General features: G+C 47.0%; 1 protein-coding gene and 1 pseudogene across 1 annotated transcript in view; one reads left to right on the top strand and one right to left on the bottom strand.

The window, feature by feature from the left end:
• The window catches only part of Csmd2 (CUB and Sushi multiple domains 2), a 607,037-nt gene that overhangs the window by 172,569 nt on the left and 414,996 nt on the right, over positions 1-19,472 (top strand). The window lies entirely within an intron of this gene.
• Positions 17,633-18,085, bottom strand: LOC105743517 (annotated as a pseudogene).

The raw sequence follows: 19,472 nt of genomic DNA, 5'->3' as shown, positions 1-19,472 counted from the left end.
ATTCTTAAACCCACATACAGGAAGCAGTAGAAACATTTTTCATCAGCCTCCTGCCTTCATTCCAGCTGTCTTGCTTCCACCAACAGGTTTTTTTTTTTTTATAGTAAGTAAACATTACATATTTCTATGTGCACAATACATTTATATTAATGTCATCTGTTCAATACATTTGGGTTCTGTGCAAGATTTATCTTGGGAGATTGGTCCCCTTACAGTACTTTTTGGAAATCAGAGCTCTCAACACGAGAGTGCTCAGGTATGCTCCGATGACCTGCAGCCCGGTCGTGGCCCGGGAAGCTGGGAGGAAGGCACAACTCAGGTCCCATGCCCTAGCAAAGCAGGAGAACCTGGGCTGCACAGAGCCCCAGCTCCCCCCACACTGATGGAGGAGCTCTGTCTTCATGCGAGTCAGGATCCTGGGCTGGTGCTGGGGGAGCTGGGAAAATGCAATTTCCCGGCCCTGCTCCTGGCTCTGACTTGGGCACAGGGGAAGGCCGTACCACGCAGTTTTCACAGCATCCGGATTGTGGCACACAACCTCCCATCTGCCCTTAGTCGTGCTACTTGTTCGCTTGCTACTAACAGAAGCACATATACAGAAACCAGCTTCCTGTAAAGTCTTTGCCTCTCCTTTCCGGAAGCCCTCTTATCTGAGGTCCCCGATGCCAGGGGCAGTGGGATGGGTGACAACCTGGGGAGGGGCCACCTGGGACTTACAGCTGTGCAACTCCACACTTTGGTCTGATCGTGGTGCTATGCCTTCCTCCACTGCAGGGAGAGAAGAGCGAAGGCAGTGGCTTGCAAGGGCTGCTCTGGCCTTAGGCCATGCTACAAATAGACCTCCAGGTTCTCAAGTCACTGTTGGCACGAACCATCATCAGGAAGCTGATGCCTGTCCTTGCTTCTTCTTTTTGCTCTGCAACCCTCCCACAGGGAAAGGGATTCCAAGTGCAGAGGTGCTCCAGGGCAGGGGACGGGGGAATGAGAAGCAGGTAGCCAGACAACTGGATTGGCCGCACCCTGGTGGACAAGACCTTGAACTGCTTGGCACCTGAAATACTTGTTGAATGAAAAGAGAAAATTATGAAAAAGCCCGTCCTACCCCTGGATTGTTGCTGGAACCTTCTAGAGACCCCTCCTGTCTCCAAAATGTCTGCCCCTTAGTTCATCCTTCTGGGAGTGCCTGGGTCCCAGATTCCTTAATCTAAGACCCCTCTGCTCCTGGATTCTCAGGATCTGGTCCAAATACCTCAAAGGACTCACAGGACCTTGGTCACTCAGGGCCTGCCTGTCCCAGTCTGAGTCTTTGCCAGTCTTTCTTCATGCCTTAATGAATCTACAAATCCACATTAAACCCAGGACCTTGGGGGTGACATTCTGTGGGGGTCCCTTCTGTCAGGTGATCACTGCTCTTACCATCAGGGATTTCCTTTCCTCCCCCAGCCAGCAGGTCTCCTTCCACCCATCCCACAGTCCACCTCTTCAGCCCATCATACATTCAGCTATTCAGTAAGAATTTAGAAAGTTCTAGCCAAGCACTCGGTGGAAAGCTGGAGTCTGCATCAGATGTAGTTAACTCAAAGTATGCATGAACCAGAAGCTTCAGGAAAACCTCTTCCTCCCCCCAATATTTACTAGCAAGAAAACTGAGGCACATCAGCATTCAGTGCCTTGCTTGAGGACAGCTAGGAGGTAAAGGGACAGAACTTGGATGCAGAGTCAAAGCCCAAGGTCTGGGCACTTTGCCACTGTGCAACCTGACGGCAAGGGTCTCTGGCCTGATGTCATCCAACACCTGATTACACATCCTACAGCCCGGGTCCTGCTCTGGCCCAGGTCCTTCTCCAGCCCTGGGTCTCCCACTGTCCTTGGACTATCAAGTTCTCCCATGCTCAGAGGAGGGAACCTCTGCCTGATTCCAAAACCCGGAAGTCATCTAGGCCTCTATACTTTCCATCGTCCAGTCCATTGCGCCCCCTAACTGTGTCGCATCAGGCCATTTCTCCACTGTCCCTGCCACCTCCTCACCCGAGGCTCCATTGTCTCTCACCTGCTTGGCTGTGTTAATTGCCTTCACTGCTTTCACTCTTACCCAGATAATCTGTTCTCCACTGAAACTGATAGATTTGCAGTCAAGCTGACCAGGTCACTCCGTCTTGGTCTGCACTGGCTCCGGCGTTGTCCTTACCTCCCAGGCCCTGCCACCAGCCGCCTGTATCAGCCCTTCCTCCAAAGCATCTACATATGGGGTCCCCTCTGCCCAGACGTTCCTTTTAGCTCCCTCCCCCACCGTAGCCCAGTCCAGCCGTGCTGAGCTCCAGATTCCTGGCCCCAGGGCTCCCTTTCCTGGGGTTACTTTGCTTTCCTCGCAGCCCTGTCTCTATTTCTGCTCATGTAGTGGTGTCATCCCTCTGTGAGCACCTGTCTCCTCCGTGAGACAGAAGGCTCCAGCAGAGCTGGGCTGTGCATGGCTCTGGTCCTTATGGTACCTTCACACCTAGTGCCTGATAGAGAACAAACCAGAGATTTTTAAGCTAACAAAGTGGCTGTTGAGAGGGTCAAAGGAGACAGTGCAAGTGAAAGTGCTGTAGCAACAGCCAGGCCAGTGATGATGAGCTAAGATTGTCGCCAGGCTGGCACATCCATGAGCAGCGAGTGTGAGGAGCGCAGGACCACTGCTCTGTAAACAACCAGGGTTAAGGCTGCGAGGATCTGGGAGCAGGACAGCTAGGCATGCTCACACAACCTACTGCCTGGCTGCTCGCTTGGGCTGCCGTCCCTATCCACAAGACCCCAGCTCCCTGCTTCCTCCTTTGTCCAAATGGTGTCCCAAGGAGAGCCCAGAGGGTATCTCTCAGGCACCGTCAGCCAGCCAGGCCCATGTGAGTGTCTGATCTAGGAAATACCTTTCATGCCCTCTTGTGCTACAGCCAGGCACCTCTTAGTTCCTCAAATGGGCCACGTTCTTCCCTCTACCCAGCAGCCTCTGCATTTGCCACTTCCCCTTCCTCCTGGAAGCCTCCCGCCTGCTGCTTCAGATATCAGTTCCAGTATCACTTTATCAGAGGTCAGGTGAGGTTCTACCTCATTTTTTATCTTCATCCTCAACAAGAACTGCCATTCCTGTTTGTTTGTTTGTTTGTTTGCATAGACTTGTGGGTTTTCTAGGGAATGCCCAGCTCTCAGGGCTGCCTGGGAGCCTCTAGAAAGTGGAGGCCTCTATGCTGAGGGCCCGGTCCAGAGCCCAGTGAGCAGCAAGAGCTCGTAAGTATGAGATGGAGGGAGGGAGGGAGCAATCAAAGCATGGCTGGAAGGCAGAGAGTTCCTCAGAGGCAGAGGCAAAAAACCCAAAATAGTCAGCATTGGTTGAGGGCCTACTGTGTGCTGGTCCCTGAGATCAGCCACCCCATCCAGTTGGTGCTGAGGTGTTTGTACATGTGCCAGTCAATGTCTGTCCAGGGAATCTGAAGGTTCCTGTTCTTACCCTTGCTCTGTCTTAGCTTTAAGAGTGGACCTCCAGGACTTCTGCTGGGAAAAAAGCAAAGTATTTCTGTGGGTGCTCTGCAGCACAGCTTCTCCTGCACCTTGCTTCAGACAGCAGCAAAGAAGGAACCAGCAGCCCCCAAAACCTCAGTTTACCCATTTTGGGAGAGGGTCCCTGTAGATAGGCCAGGTATAATGGTCTGATTCTGAGCCTGATTTTCAAAGAGCTCCTTGTATCTTTATTCTAGACTAGTCGACTCCTCCCAAAAGTCTCAGGGCCTAGAAGAGTGTCAGCGTGTGTACCACAGACGCTAACTGCCTGAGCAGGAAAGGGTCCCCAAGGCTGGCTGACCCTGGCCCATGTACAAGTCCCACCAACTGAGTCATTTACAGGAGTCTCACAGCCCTGTGCAGCAGACGCAACACCCCGGCTGACACAGGCGCAGAAACCCACCGCGACTCCAAGTAATGATAATCGTCACCTCTTATAATTCACTGGATGTGTGCCAGATAGTGCTCTGAACTGAAGCTCAGAGAAGTTAAGGAACCTGCCCAAGGCCACACAGCTAGTCGGGGATAGACAGAGCCGGGCTTTGAACTCAAGAGGGAGTAAGAGGGCACCCTGTTTTGAAACTCTCAGTCTCAGCCGCAGCCACCGCCAGCCATGCAGGATCACAAAAGCATACTCACAACACACATACAGCATTTCCTGCAAGGGCAGCAAGATGACTCCTGGCCCTCCTCTTCCTCTGTGTTCTGCAGTGCACTTAGGTGCTGCTGACTAATAGCTCTGCACATGGCTGGAAAGGGGCTCTTGTCCCTGTTCTGTTTTGCTCTCAAAGGGATTGACATTCCAGTCCTGCTGGAAATGAGGTCTGGGAGCCCTGAATGCGGTTCCCTTGGATACTGGTACTATAGCAGGGGACTGGAGGGGCCCGGCCTGGCTCGACAGATGCTGTGGATGGCAACTAAAATGCCTTCTTTATCCCTGTGACATTAACTCAAAGATGTCACAAGAAAATGAGCAGGAAAAAGCACAACAAGCCCGCTCGCTCTCTAGACGGAAGCCACCCCTCCCCTGCACCCTGCATTGGACTTGGTGAGGAAGGGGATGCGGCAGCAGGAGGGGCCAGGTCCTGCCAGGCACAGCCCACCAGGCATCTCACAGCAGGGTCCATTGTGTTGGACGGGCCAGGGGAGGCTGGGAAGACCTCAGAAGGAGCAGAGGAAGCCTGCAGAGGGAGAAGAGCACATCCGACAGGTGCCTAGAGCAACAGAATTGCGCAGCGCATGCCCGTGAGGATAGGAGGGGAGGCTGTGAGGTTGTGGGACAGGTTACTTAGCTCTCGGCTTTGTTTTCCTCTTCTATAAATGAGAATGACAACAGGACTCACCTCTCAGGGCTGCTGAGAGGATTTAATGAGATAATCTTGCAGAAGACCTAACACGGGGCCCAGAGTAGGATGAGCAGGCAGTAAGTGGTAACTCTTGTTCCTGGCCAAAACGGAGATGAAGGTGGGAGGGAGGGGACAAGGGACCATGCTGGAGCCAGAGCCATGGGCCTTAGGGGTCCGGGGCAGGCTGAGTCTTCTGCGTCCTTCCCTCATGCCATTCATGGAGCGTCTACAGTAGCTCAGAGACTCTCTTGGTCTTTGCATATATGTTCCCTCGGCCTATAGTACTTTTTAAATTTAATTTATTTTTTTATGTATTTGGTACAAGATCTCACTACACAGCTTGGACTTGCAGTGATCCTCTTGTTTTTAGCCTCCCCCGTGTTGGGATTACAGGCATGTGTCACCACGCTATGTCTCAGTCGCTGGCTCAGCGTGCCTGGGGGTGGAGCCAGCGCAGCATGTGGTGTCAGGGATCAAACCCTGGTCCCTGCACCTAGGCAGGCACTTAGTCTGCTGAGCTATCTCACTGGGCCTGGGTCACTCTTTACTTGCTCCATTTTAGATTCATTGTGACTTAGCTTCAGGCCTCAGGTAGACCTCACTCTATCTGGGAAGCCTTCCCTGATACTAGGCATATAGGGAACCCAGAGGTCACATATACAACCCCTCAGGACTTCTCTCCTCAAGAAGGGACGTAGCTGTATCTGTCTGTGTCCTATGAAACAAGGAGCTGTATGCATCTCATTCACTCTGCAGATATTCCATGAATTCCCAGTGCTGGGACACTCTGGGGGCTAAGTACATTGGTAGCAAAGGAAAGAAACATACCTATGTCATAGCCGAAAGCCATGGTGGTCAGGACAGGGCAGGGTTTCCAGCCCCAGTCTGGCAGTGGGCTGGGGCTACCAGTCTCCACCAAGATGCCTGAGTTTGCGGGCTTCAGGGTCAGGCAAGGCTCAAGTTCTCTTCCAAATTTTAACCTGATTGTCTGAGTCCTGTTATCTTGCGACCTTCCTAAGAGACTGATCTGCTCTCTTCTTTTGGTTGATACCAAGCCTACTCCAAATTCAGCAAGCTTCCCACCCTGCATCACTCAGAACTCCAGCAAGAGTGTCAGGATGGCTGCTCCAGAGCCTTGCTCTGAGCCTGGAGCAGACGCCGTGATGCTCCTGGGTCCGATGGTATTCCAAGCTGGCAGAGGCAAAATCTAGCTCAGACAGGCTGTGTAGTAGCGAGGTGCCCGGAGACATGCCTCAAGGCTAAAACCAGGGGTCCCCTGGTGGGTCCTGAGATCCTCTTTCACTGCTTCCCCTCCTTGGTGGTCCATCAGCCTCCACTATCTGCCTCTGCTCCCCCGTCATAGCCCTCAGCCAAGAGAGATGTGCATCCACCCTGGGCTTGCTCCGGCATGTGGAAACTCTGAGCAGGGTAGTCCCTTAAAGTCAAATCAGCACAGTCTGTTCGCATGACAGTGGCCCCTGGCTCCGCATCAAAGGGCCAGGAATTATCTGCAAGTTGCTTTTGAAAGAGTAGAGAAATGAAATGAGTGAGGATATAACTTTTAATTTAAAATTTGGTGCCCTCTGCATTTGGATGTCAGGAGGGGTCTTGAGTGACATTTGTGGAGCTGCTGGGGTGAGCGTGTAAGGTCAAGCATTCTCATTAGCCATGCTTGAAGGCAGCGCGGGGCAGCAGAGAACGCCGTGGCTCTGTCTGCTGCCTTTCTTCCTCCCAGAGCTCCCATTCGGCATCCTCCAGGCAGGCACAGCCCAGCAGAGTGAGAGCATCCACAAGCGCTGTGGTGGTGCGTGGGAGGAAATCCAAAGGGAAAATGCTGGCTTCCAAATGTCCTGGTTCCTGGGACAGCAGAGCCCGCAGGTGGCTCCCAAGGCACCTGTGGCATCATCGCTGCTTAGAACAAACCAGAGCTTGGTTGCCAGGAATTTTATTGTGGAAAGATGTTGGGTGGTCAGACGCTGTGAAATTCCCTAACCCACAGACCTTCAGGGGGGTGTGTGTGTGTGTGTGTGTGTGTGTGTGTGTGTGTGTATGCACCGGGAGGAGAAAGGTCCGTAGAACTATTAAATGTCTTCAAATTCTCAAATGGCTGCATTCACTTATTTAAAATGCATTTATTGAGCAATTACTAAGTACCAGGTGCTGTTTTCAGCACTCTGGATAGAGCAGTGAACAAAACAGTCTGTTTAGACTCAATCGCAGAGAAAATGCGCACATAAAGGAACACATCAATCTGTGTTTGGTGGTTCCTTGGGCCATGAGTAGTAAAGCTTGGTAAGGTATACAGGAAGTGATAGCCGATAGGGCAGCTGAGCAAAGGCCTCTGAAGACAGCGGGAGCCTTTGGGATAGACACTTTGCAAGTCCCAGTCCTCATGAAAGGCGTCCCGTTGCACCTTTAGGATGGTGATGGTCTTTGGAGCGACACAGTGAGACCTTCTTCCCCTCCTTCTTGTTTTGCTCTGTGCTGATTCCTGAGGGAAGGCCAGGTCTTTCCAGCCAGGGTCACATGCTGTCACTCCACACATACAGCGACAAGTCCTTGGCTTGGGTCAGCGGAGGTGGGTGGATTCTGCCCTGCTCCCCAAAGAGCAAAACTGGGACACCTGACATCACCTTTGCTCGCCGTGGCTGCTTTTGCTGCTGGTGCCCTTTTCCTTTGTCTTGTTAGGGGAGCAGTCAAAGGTAGAGGGGTGTAATCATTTACACAGACAAGCATGGCAAGCGTCAAGAGAACTCAGTCCTGACAGGACTCCTTGGAAAGGCTCCTTCTAGCCTCTTCTGGCCTCAAGTTCATGCTCAAATGTTTACCCCACTTTCCCGAGGGCTGCTGCACACCCAGGCTTGTACTGAGAGGAGCAGCACTCGGCCTGTGACCTTGAGAAGCTCAGAGACCAGTGGAGGGAATAGGCAGGCAGAGCAGCTTCGCACTGACCAGCCCATTTTGTCACTGTGTGCCCCAGGGCTGTTTCCTCATCTGTACAAGGATGATCAGAGGACCTTCTGAGGCTTCTGCAAAGATACAGCGAGGTACACCATACAAAACGCTTAGACAAACATGCAATGAAATTCACTCTGCAGTGATAAGTAGCTAGCGTTGCCCCTGCCTGTGCCCCTAGGATGATGTGTGGCTCAGAAGAAAAGCAAAGTGAGTGAGGGGCACAGGGAATTTCTCCTGCTTGCTGGGGGAGAGTCGTCCAGCCCATGTGACCCACAGACATCTCTCCCAGACTGCTATAAAGCCCTTGCCAACACCTGGCCATTTGAGCTTCTGCATTGTGTATTTGAGCCTTTGATATACAGGGGATGTTTGCCAAGGGAGAAAAATGTTATTGGACATTTTTTTTTTTGTGGTTGTAAAGATTACTTCTTGATGAAAACACACACAAAGAAAGACTTACAAGCTGCCCTTAAAGTAGGCAAATGAATGATGTGTGTTAACAGAGTCCAAGCCATTGCTCAGGGCTGTCGGCTCCTTGGCCTCCTCCCTGGAGTAGAGGAGGGACACAGTCACGTGGCCATGTGCCTGAGTGGAGGGCAGTCTGCATGGAAACGGCAGGGGCCCCAGATTCTATTTTGTTCCTTGGCTCTCCTTCCTCCTCTCAGCCTGTCTGTGTTCATTCTACCAAAGAGCTGGCTGAGGTCTTCCATGAGCAGTTCTCCCAGCTCAAAGGAGCAGCCCATCATTCTGAGTACATCTGGCCCACCTACTGCCATAGGATCCCAGGCTTCTGGTCTCCTCACCAGGTTGGAAGTCCTAAAGGCCAGGGTGCGTAGCTGTTCCTTGAAGGACCCTCTTGCCCCAGATGCAGTTCCCTGCATGCACTAGGTAGACAAGAAGAAGCTGCCAGGAAGGGGAGAAACATCTTCAAGCAGCTGTCTGCGCTTCACTTCCTCCATCCACTTGTCACACCACTGCTTCCTCCCTGCACCCTGCAGCCCCTGGGACCAGAACCTCGTGCTTCCAGCCTTGGGCCCAAGAAGTCTGAGTCCATGAATACCTGAAGGAATGAGGTGTAGCATGCGCCTCTTGCTACAGGGCTCATTTCAGGCCCCCTCTCTTCCTGGAAGTTCCCCCCACCAACCCACCTGGCTGGAGGCACTGCCTTCCCTTCTCTCCTTCTTGCTGCAGGGACAGCTTGGAGCCATGCCTTCTGACCTAACAGTAGGCCCAGAGCATCTCTGTGTGCAGAGTGGGGTCCTAGCAGGACTGGATGCTTGCTGGGCCAGACCTACCATCTGGGCAAGGAAGGGCTAGAGACAGGCCTGGGTCAGATGGGGAGCTGAGAGCGGGGACTTGGGATCCCAGGCAGAGTTTGACTTCGAACTGTTCAAAGCTGGATGAGTAGCTTTCCCTCCCTGAACCTCAGATCTGTCTCAGCCGGCCAGGATGCAGCCTTGGTGGGGCTGAGCTGGCGCCTGGAGAAACAGCAGCAGAGCAGCGAGGAGCCGTGTGAAGCTCATGTCGCACATGTTGGTTTCCTCCTCCAGCTGTTGTAAATCTGTACAAATTGAGTGACTACAGACAGCACAAATGTATTTTCTTACAGGTCTGGAATCCAGAGATCCAAAGTCAGCCTCACTGGGCTAGGGTCAAGGTGCAGACAGAGTTGGCTCCTCCTCAAGCTATGGAGGAGTCTGTTTCCTTTTTCTTCAGCTCTGGCAGCTGTCTATTCCTTGGCTTGTGGCCCCTTTTCATCCCATTGCCTTCCACAAATCACATCTTACACTATTGACTGGGACCCCTCCCCCTTCTCAGGGCCCTCCTGGAGATGCTATGCCCACCCAAATATTCTGATAACAACTGCAAAATCTCTTACCAAACAGGCTAATCTGAGAATTAGTGTTGAGACATCTCAGGGTAGGGGCTGTTCTTAAGCCAATCACAGTGTAGTAGAATGGAAAACTACTGATCAAATAGCCATCAAATATATTACTAGGAATGCTAAGGGTAGTAGGTGCAGCATAGCACTGCCTTGCGAGAGGTCTAGCAGGATCCTGGCCTCGCTTCGAGGGACAGTGAGGGCTGGGCCACATCCTATATTTTCCAAGCCATTCCCACTGCCCCATCTGCCATCCAGAAGTCTCCAGGGCATCACAGCCACCCAATGTCATTCTCCCAGCTCCTGCCCTAGGCATGGGAACCTTAAGGGGTCACCAAATATAACAGTGGCTGTCAGGAACTTTAATGGGACCCTCCATTCCTGAGAGTACACCATGAGGAGCCAACTTCACTAAGCAGTCAGTGACAGAAATACCAGTGAAAGGATTTCACTGGGCAGAAAGGAGTATCCAGCTGTGATTCAGTCATTTGCCATTTGGAAGTCACCCAGGACAGAGCTTGATGTCCCCCACCAAGACTCTTGGTGCCCTCGGAGCAGCCAGGCAGCAGGGGAGGTCAGGCGGAGTCAGGGCTCCTGGTGACATGCTTGCTTCCCACTTCCCACAGTCGCTGTCCCCCATTCCTGCTGAAGGTACTTGAACAGCTCCCAGTTGGTCTTCCCACACCTTCCAGAATGGGCAAAGGAGCCATCAGCCTCCTCTCTGCTGGGCCCCAAGGGAAAATAGGCGGGTCCACCCCCGTTGCATGAGGATGTGACTCCTGGAGCTGCTCAGGAGCTGTTGGCTCTGCTTTCGCCTACAAAGAATACAGAAGGGACACTGGAACGTGTGTGGCTTCCTATGGAACCTGGAGTTGCAGGGACCAGGAGGAAGACCTGGACACAGAACCCAGAGGCTCTGCAGAGCCAGGTCTGTGGGCAGTGTCAGGGCTGTGCTCGGCACTGCCCCACCCATGAGGTTGGAGATGGGTCATGAGGATCCCTCTCTGTGAGGCCACCTGTGCTGGCTCACCCATGCCTCAGGCCACTTCTGCCAGCTCCAGAGGCTCTGCAAGTTACCTGTGATGTGGCCTGGGTGGGGCCCCCAGGGAGGACAAAGGCTGATGCTCCTCTACCACACTGTATTCATCACATTAATCACTGTCCCCTCTGGAAGATGTCCTTGGTGCCACCAGCCTTGAAAGAAGTCCTCTAACAGCCAGCGACTTCCGAATCATCCCCGCAGACACCACAGGGTCTGCCATAATGATAGTGATAATGGTCCTGGTAATGCTGATAGCCCTCATTTGCAGAGTGTTTAAGTTGTGCCAGGCACTGTGTTTAGCTCTTTGCACACGTTCTTCCAATTAGTGCTCCCAGCGGCCCAATTACTATCTTTCCGATTTTACTGACAAGGAAACTGAGGCTAGGGGAATTGAGCTAGGATGCAGATGGTTAGTTCAGGGCTGAGGCAGTGTGGGTTATGGTAAAGAGAGCACACATTTTGCATTACAATCAAGAGTTTGCTACTTATCAGTTAAGTGGCTTGGCAAGTCCTATTCCAAGTCTCGGGGAAGTAGGCAAGGGAGTCTGCACAACGGGTGGGCGCCTCTCCGCCCCAGCCCAGGCCTAGGTCTGCTTACACAGAGGCTTGAGCAGTCCCTGCAGGCTGAAGAAGCACCTGAGAAGAAGCCACCAGAAGGCAGGCGGGTTGCCCTGTGGGTTGGGCCTCTGCTCGTCTGGGCCAGGAAGGGCAAGGAGGGTGCATGTGGAGCGCTCCGTCTGCTCCTTGCATCCCATCAGAACAAAGTCTGGGATGTTGCGGCATGGTGCCGGGTGCTTCTGCAATCCTCACCTCACTTTATGGAGCCGAGACCACGGCAAGATCTAGAATGATTACAGACACAGCAATTCCTGAGGAAGGGTGTGGCAGCCTCACACAGACAGGAGAGGCGGGGGCCTGGGGAGGGCGGGCTGAGTCCTGGGTGCCCCTCCACAGGAGGACCTGCCTTTGCCCAGAGAGGCTGGCAGTGAGGGCAGTGCTGCTTTCCATTTTGTCACTGGAACACACATTCCAGCTCACGCCTTCCTCCAGCGAGGGCATCCGCCCTGCAGGGGCAGCTGGCTTTGCATTTGTGCCGTTTTGTGAATTCTTCCAGTGGTGTTAAGGAAGTCCCTTGTCTTTCAGCACCTCAACTTTCTTATATATAAAGTGGAAATAACAATACTTAAGTACAAGGTTGAGGAGACTTGAGTGTGGTATTATAAATCAGTTTGTGCAGGACCTGATGCCAATACATGCTCCACAAATAATGGCAAATTTGCTATCAGCTGTCCATCCGTCCATCTGTCCGTCCGTCCGTCTGTCTGTGCGACTACCTATCCACCATCTACTTCTGTCTAGTTGAAATATGATGCAAATCTAACCATAATATTAACCATACATGTAATTTGAAATTTCTGCTAGTCAATTTATAATACTGAGAAGAAACTGGTAAAATAAATCTAATAATACATTTTATTTAACCCAGTATATAAAAAAAATATGACTCTTCACACCTACAGTCAATGCAGACTGTATCAGTGAAACATATTCTAGTCTCTGAACCTGTCTATAGCTTACCTATATCAATACTGAGTCCTTGATCAGGTTAGCACGTCCACTGATGGACACCTCAGTTCTGATCAGCCATGGACCTGTTGTGCTCTTCCCTCCCTGTCCTCTTTCTCCTTTGAGCTCACTGAGATCTCACAGCAGACACACTGGATGTGCACAGCATATGCCAAGGGGCCACTCAAACAGAGGGCTGACAGATGACAGAGACTTCAGAGAGAGCATCAAGCTGGCCAAGTCCTGGGAGGAGCCCATTCATTCCTTTCTGATTGCCCCATAGTAGTTGGTCACAATTAGCAATGATGACAGTCATAGATTATCACAATTCTAAAACGATCACTCACTTAGTCTAAAACAATGCTGGTTCTGTAGGGTAGGCATCTGTATCTCTGGTTCTGTAGGTTAGGAATCTGCACAGGGCCCCTGCTGGTGAGCGTAGGTTGGGGTGTGTTCTCGTCTGGAGGAGACATCCATTTCCAGGTTCAGAGGAGTTCAGGGTAGCTGGATGTAGCTGGAGCTCCCGCCATGCTCTGGAGGCAGCCCTGGATTGCAGAGCCCAATGTCATATGAGCTTCTCCAACATAGATACTTACTTCTTCAAGTTTGCAAAAGAGTCTATCTCTGGTCTGCTAAGATCCAGTCTTACATGTATAACACAACATAATCATAGGTGAGACAGCTCACCACCTTAGTTAGATTGGTTGAAAACAGATCACAGGCCCTGTCCACTCTTGAGGGGATGGGATTACCTAGAGTGCTGAGCACCAGAAATGGAGAATTTGGGGGGCTTACCTTGAGGGGGTCATCTGCCACCAAGAGTCTGGGATAAACTAACAGAGAACAGCAAGAGGTCAAAAGACTTAAAACATCAGCACTCCTAATTTCCATTTGAGTTCTAAAACAAAGGAAGGAGAAATGGTAAGACAGTTTACCAAGTAGGAATCAAAGAACTATCTTGTTTAATTCTAAACAGGCTCCCAAAATGTGGACTTTGATAGGGCTACATGAGAATATGTTGGCTCCTGGGTGTCCTGTCTTCCTTCCACAGAGAAGACAGCAGGGCCATGAGCTGAAGCCCGCTAGAGTCACCCACCAAGACAAAGTGGACCAGAAGCACATGCTGATGTACTTTTCTCCTAGAAGATAGGTAAAATCAAAGTAAAACAGCTCTTCTTCCAGTTTTTTAGAATTAGTTTCTGGTACATTATATATATATATGATATTTCTTAATTCTTTTTCCCCCAACTTCTCCCTTCAACACCTCTTCCCCTCCTGATTTACAAAGGCTTCATTTCCATTTTCTTCCTTCCATACTCCTTTTGTTCTTTTCTCTGTGTTATGATTTGGGTGTGGATATTCCCCCAAAGCCTTACGCAGTCGTGGAAGGCAGGATTTTTTGGAGGTAGTTGAATCTGCAGTCTGTGGCTGATTCCTAGTGCAATGCTGGGATCAAGGCCAGGTGATTGCTGGACCAGTCCACTGATTGGATTGGCACCGCCCTAATCCCAGCAGTCTGGATAAGATACAAGGCATAGAAAGGAGCTTGTTTTCCCCTTTTGCTCTTGCTCCTCTCCTATTGTTTGGTACCTTATGCAGTTGCCCCTCCACCATCCCATGGTGCCTTGGAACCAGCTGATTATGGACTGAACCCTCCACAAACCTGAGCCAAATAAACCTCTCCTCCATTGGCATTGGATGCTAGGTGTTTTGTCTCAGCACAAGAGAAAGATAACTAAGACACCTTCATTCCTTTCGCCTTCTGAATCTCTTGTTCCCCTTCCCACTTGAATATTTTCTTCCTTTTGCCCAGTGTCTCTTATACATTTTGGTCCTTATTTATCCTTTCAGTTTCTCCCATCAGAGAAACAGTGCTTTTTTTTTTTTTTTTAATATTTTAGGGAAGGGTCTACAGGGTGTTCAGGGTCTCACTATTAGTTTGGACTTGAAGTGTTCCACCTGTTTACAGCCTTTCAACACCTGGAATTACAGGTGCACGCCACCACACCCAGTCTCAATTGCCTTCTCAGTGCACCATGGGGGTGGGAGCAGAGTGGGGCCAGCATGGCAGGCCCAGGGATCAGACCCCCGACCCCTGCACCTGCTTGCAGGCGCTTTAATCCACTGAGCTATTTAGCTGGCCCTAACAATGTGCTATTTAAACATATGTGTCTGATTTATTTAACTTAAGAGTATGGGCTCTTTTATTTTTTCTTTCCTTTCTTTATTTCCTTCCCCTTCCCTGTTCCCTAGTTTCACTTTCTTTTGCACAATCTATTCCTATTTTACAATACCTTTCATAACTTTGCTCCTTACCTATACCTTCAGTATCTCATACTAGAGAAACATTGCAATATTTACACAGGTGGTTCTGATTTATTTTAAGAGCATGGTCTCAAGATTCATCCATTTACTTAGAAATAACTCATTTATCCTTCTTTATGGCTGAGTGGTACTCCATGTTTAAAAACTACCAGTTCTTTTTATCTGTTCCTTTGGTTGATGGGCATTTCAGTTGTTTCCAAGATTTTCTGATTAAAAACTGTGTTGCTTTAAGCATGGGTGCACATATATCACTGTGGTATGATGTTAGTTTTGCTGGGAAGATAGGCAAAAATTTGCTGGATCAAATGAAATCTTTAAATCCTAGGGGGTGTTTGTTTGTTTGTTTGTTTTGGATTTCCACAGTGGTTGCACCAGTATATACTCCCACCAGAAGTGAAGGAGGATTTCCATTTCCCCACAGCCCCTCGAGCAGTTTTTATTGATTGATTTCTTGATAACAGCTATTCTTTCCAGGATGAGATGGAATCTCGGCCTTTTCTTAATATGCAGTTTTTGAATAATCAGTGATGCTGAACATTTTTTCCATATAGTTATTTGCCATTTTTATTTCTTAATCTGAGAAGTATCTATTCATTTCTAATGTCCATTTTTAGAAGGAATCTTTAAACTTGGAGGGTCTGATTTTTTTTTCAATTCTTGATATGTTGCAGATATTAGTCCTTTTACAGACAAATTGCTAAAAATTTTTCCACTCTGTGGCTTGTCTCTTCACTTTCTGGGTAATTTCTTTGCTATGAAAAAGTTTTTAATAGGATGAAATCCTAGCTGTTGATTCTTTATAGTATTTCCCATGAGATCCAGATTTTGCCTAGACCTATGTCTTCAAGTGGTCTACCTATTCTCTCTTCCAGTACATTCCGTGTTACTGTTTTAATATTTGTATATTTGATCCACTTTGATTTTAGATTAGTTCATGGTGGTAGATATGGGTCTAGTTTTATTCTTTGGCATGCAGAAAGCTAATATTTCTTGCACCATATATTAAAGAGGCTATCTTTCTTCCAGGCAACATGCTTGCCTCCTTTGTCAAGGATAAGGAGGGTTGATGTCTTTGGTGTTGTTTATGCATCTTCTTATCTGTTCCATTGATCCTTGGGTCTGTTTTTCTTTTGCCAGTATCATAGTGTTTTTATGACAGTAGCTTTGTAATATAATTTCAAGTCAGGGATTGGGATGTCCCTTGCCTTGACTTTGTTGCCTTGATTATTTTTTATATTCTAGGTCTCTTTTGGTTCCAAATATAGTTTAGGAGTGTTTTCTTTAGTTCTGTCAGGTATGCTAATGGTATTCTGATTGGGATTGCATTAAATTTGTACAACAATTTTTGGGGTATGGGTATTTTCACTATGTTGGTTCTTCCTACTCACAAACAAGGGATAACTCCATTTTTTTCTTTTTTAGTTTTCTTTTCTTTTCTTTTTGTGTGTATGCAGGGTCTCACTATGCAGCTGATTGATTCATAGCGATCCTCCTGTTTTCAGCTTCCTTAGTACTGAGATTACAGGCATGTGCCAACATGCTTGGACTTCATGACCAGCTCAACATGCTTGTGGGGTGGGGCCAGCATGGCTTATGGTGCCAGGGATCAAACCTCGATCCCCGTGCTTGCCTAAACAAGTGCTTAGTTCTCTGAGCTATCTCACCAGCATTTCTTTCCATTTTCTAATGTCCTCTTCAATCTCCTTTTTCAGAATACTTTAATTTTGTATGTATAAATCTTTTACTACCTTTGTTAAATCCTTAATTATTTCTTTGTTGTTGTTGCTATTGTGAAAAGTGTGGTTTCCCTAATTCTCTCTCATTTGTTGTTAGTATACAGAAGTATACAGAAGTATACAGAAGTATACAGAAGTATTACTGATTTTTTCGTGTTGACTTTGTACACAGATATGTTAGTGAGTTTGTAACTATGCAGGTCTTTTGTTGGAATATTTGGGGGTTTCTATATAAAGGGTCATGTCACCTGCAAATAATGATGATTTAACTTCTTCCTTTCCTATCCTTATTCTATTTTTTATTTCTTTTTCTCATCTAATTTCTCTATCTAATGTTTTCAGAACTATAGTGGACATCCTTGTTTTATTCCTGATTTTAGAATGAAAGCTTTCTGTTTTGGGTCCATTTAATATGATGCTGGCTCTTGGTTTTTCATTAGATAGCCTTTATCAGATTGAGATAAAAGTGTTCTATTCCAATTTTCTATAGGGTTTTCATCATGAATGAGTGTTGGATCTTGTCAAATGCTTCTCGTGCATCTATTGAAATGATCATACAATTTGTCTTTGGCTCTGTTGAGGATGCATTATATTTATTTATTTGTGTCTATCAAACCATCCCTGAATCCCTGGGATGAATACGGCTTGGTCATTGTGAATAATCTTGAAGATTTGCTGCATTCTCTTTGCCAGTATCTTACTGGGGAATTTCACATTGATGCTTATAAGGGAGATTGTCTTGTCATTATTTTTTCTGGTGTGTGTCTGTGGGGTGGGGGGAATCCTCTGTTTTTAGTATCAGGGTAATATTTGCTTCCAGAAAGTACTTTTGGATTATTTCTTCTCTTTCAATTATAATTAAAGAAGTAATGACATTAGATTTAAGGAGTACTGGCATTAGATCTTCTCTATATTTCTTGTAGAATTCAGCAGTGAATCCATCAGGGCCTGGGGTTTTTCTTGTTGGTAAGCTTTTAGTTAAATTTACAATTTCATTGATGATATTGGGTTATTTAGAATGTTTTACCTTTTATCTTTTATCATATTCCTATGCAATTCCTATGGATCTAGGAATCTGTCCATTTCTTCTGTGTTTTCCATCTTATTATAGTAAAGGTTCTCAAAGTAAATATTGATGATCTGGATTTCCACAGTATCCATTGTGATTTCATTCCTGACTACACATATTTGAGTCTTTTCTTTCTTCTTTTTTTATAAGATTGACTAAGTTTATCAATTTTTTTGTCCATAATCAAAACTTTATTGAAAAACTGCCATCAAAATAGGAGCTCAATGCTGTGCATCTTACAAAATCAAGCGTAATCACATTATCTTGGTAAATTCATTACAATTACTGAACTTATGATAAGGCTTTCTGTGAAAAAACAAATTCAGGAAGTTGTACAGATCATTAGTGTTGCTTTCTTCTAAATGAGCAGCCTTCTGTGAGTCTGGCCTTTCCTCCTGTCGGCTGGCACAAAACTGCTGAACAACCTACACAGAGAACACTGTCTGAGCATGGCTGAAAACTGTGGTAATCTTGTAGCAACCTGGACATTTTACATCCATAAAATAAGAATTTGGACTTTGAACTAGCTGTTTCTTCTTATGTTTTTTCTTTTCCTCTTCCAAGGAAGGATGTAGTAAATCTCTGGCCAAAGTCATGGTGAGGTGCTTGCCAGTCAGCCAGACAGCAAAAACCCAAGTTTATCAATTTTAATCTTTCAAAGAAACAACTCTTCAATTTGTTGATTCCTTGTATTGTTTCTTAGTCTCAATTACATTAATTTCTGATCCTAGCTATATAATTTTCTCCCTCATACAAGCTTTGGGTTTGATGAATTCTTCTTTTTCTAGAAGTTTAAAGTTCAACATTAGGTTGTTTAATTGAGTTTATTCTATTTTCCTGATGTGGGAGTTCACTGCTATAAATTTTCCTTTTAGGACTGCCTTTATTGTATCATATAAGTTCCTGTATGCTCAGTCACCATTATCATTTAATTGTACATACTGTTTAATTCTTTCTTAATTTCATATATGGCCCATTGGTTGTTCAAGAGGAAGTTATTTAATTTCTAGGTGTGTTTATGTAAGGCTTGTGGTTTCCTTTGCCATAAATTTCCATTTTCATTGCACTATGGTCAAGTAGTATGCATGAGATGATTTCAGTTTCTTTACATTTACTTAAGCATGTTCTATGGGGTGGCATATGGTCTGTTTTGAAGAATGTGTCATGTGCAGCTGAGAAGATTGTATATCCTGATATGTTGGGGTAGAACACTCTGTAGACACCTATTAGGTTCATTTGTTGACAGGTTTTGTTTAATTCTGACATTCCTTTGCTGATTTTTGATCTAGTTGATCTGTCTCATTGTGACAGTGTGGTATTAAGGCCCCCCATTTCAACTGTCTTAGTGTTTATTTGATTTTTCATGACTGTCAGTACTTGGTTTATGTACTTGAGTTCACAGGTATTTGGTGCATATATATTATGATTGCTATCTCTTCTTGGAGTTCTCCCTTTACAAGTATGTAGTGACCTTTGTTGTCTCTTTGGATCAGTCTTGTATTGAAGTTCACATCGTCTGCAAATAGAATAGCTACCTCTAACATTTTCTGGGTTCCTGTCACATGAAGTATTGTTTTTCATCCTTTTTCCTTTTAGTCTGTGAATTTATTTTTCCGTTAAATATGATTCCTGTATGCCACATATTGTTGGATCTTCTTGATCTATTCGGATATTCTGTTTCTTTTGATTGGTTAATGGAGACCATTTTCACTGATGGTTATAACTGATATATCCTTCTCATGTTATGTTTTTGTTGTTGGTATCCTGCTTTCCGTTTTGTTTAATTAACCTGATTTATGATTCCTTTCTATTGACATTCTTGCAATTGTGGTCTTCTTTATCTTTTTCTAAAATGTCTTTCAAAACATTTTGGAGAACTGGTTTGGGGGTCATGAATTTATTCAGTTCTCTTTTTTATGGAAGTATCATTTTTCCATTGATATTGAATGATAGTTTTTCAGAGTACATAAATCTGAATTGGAGGTTGTTTTCTTTTAGAGCTCGAAATATTTCA

The sequence above is a fragment of the Octodon degus genome, unplaced genomic scaffold (genome assembly GCF_000260255.1).
Source record: "Octodon degus isolate 3935 unplaced genomic scaffold, OctDeg1.0 scaffold00130, whole genome shotgun sequence".
In the NCBI taxonomy this organism is placed as follows: domain Eukaryota; kingdom Metazoa; phylum Chordata; class Mammalia; order Rodentia; family Octodontidae; genus Octodon; species Octodon degus.
Note: the sequence above shows the minus strand (reverse complement) of the source record. Positions and strands in the feature narration are given on the sequence as shown.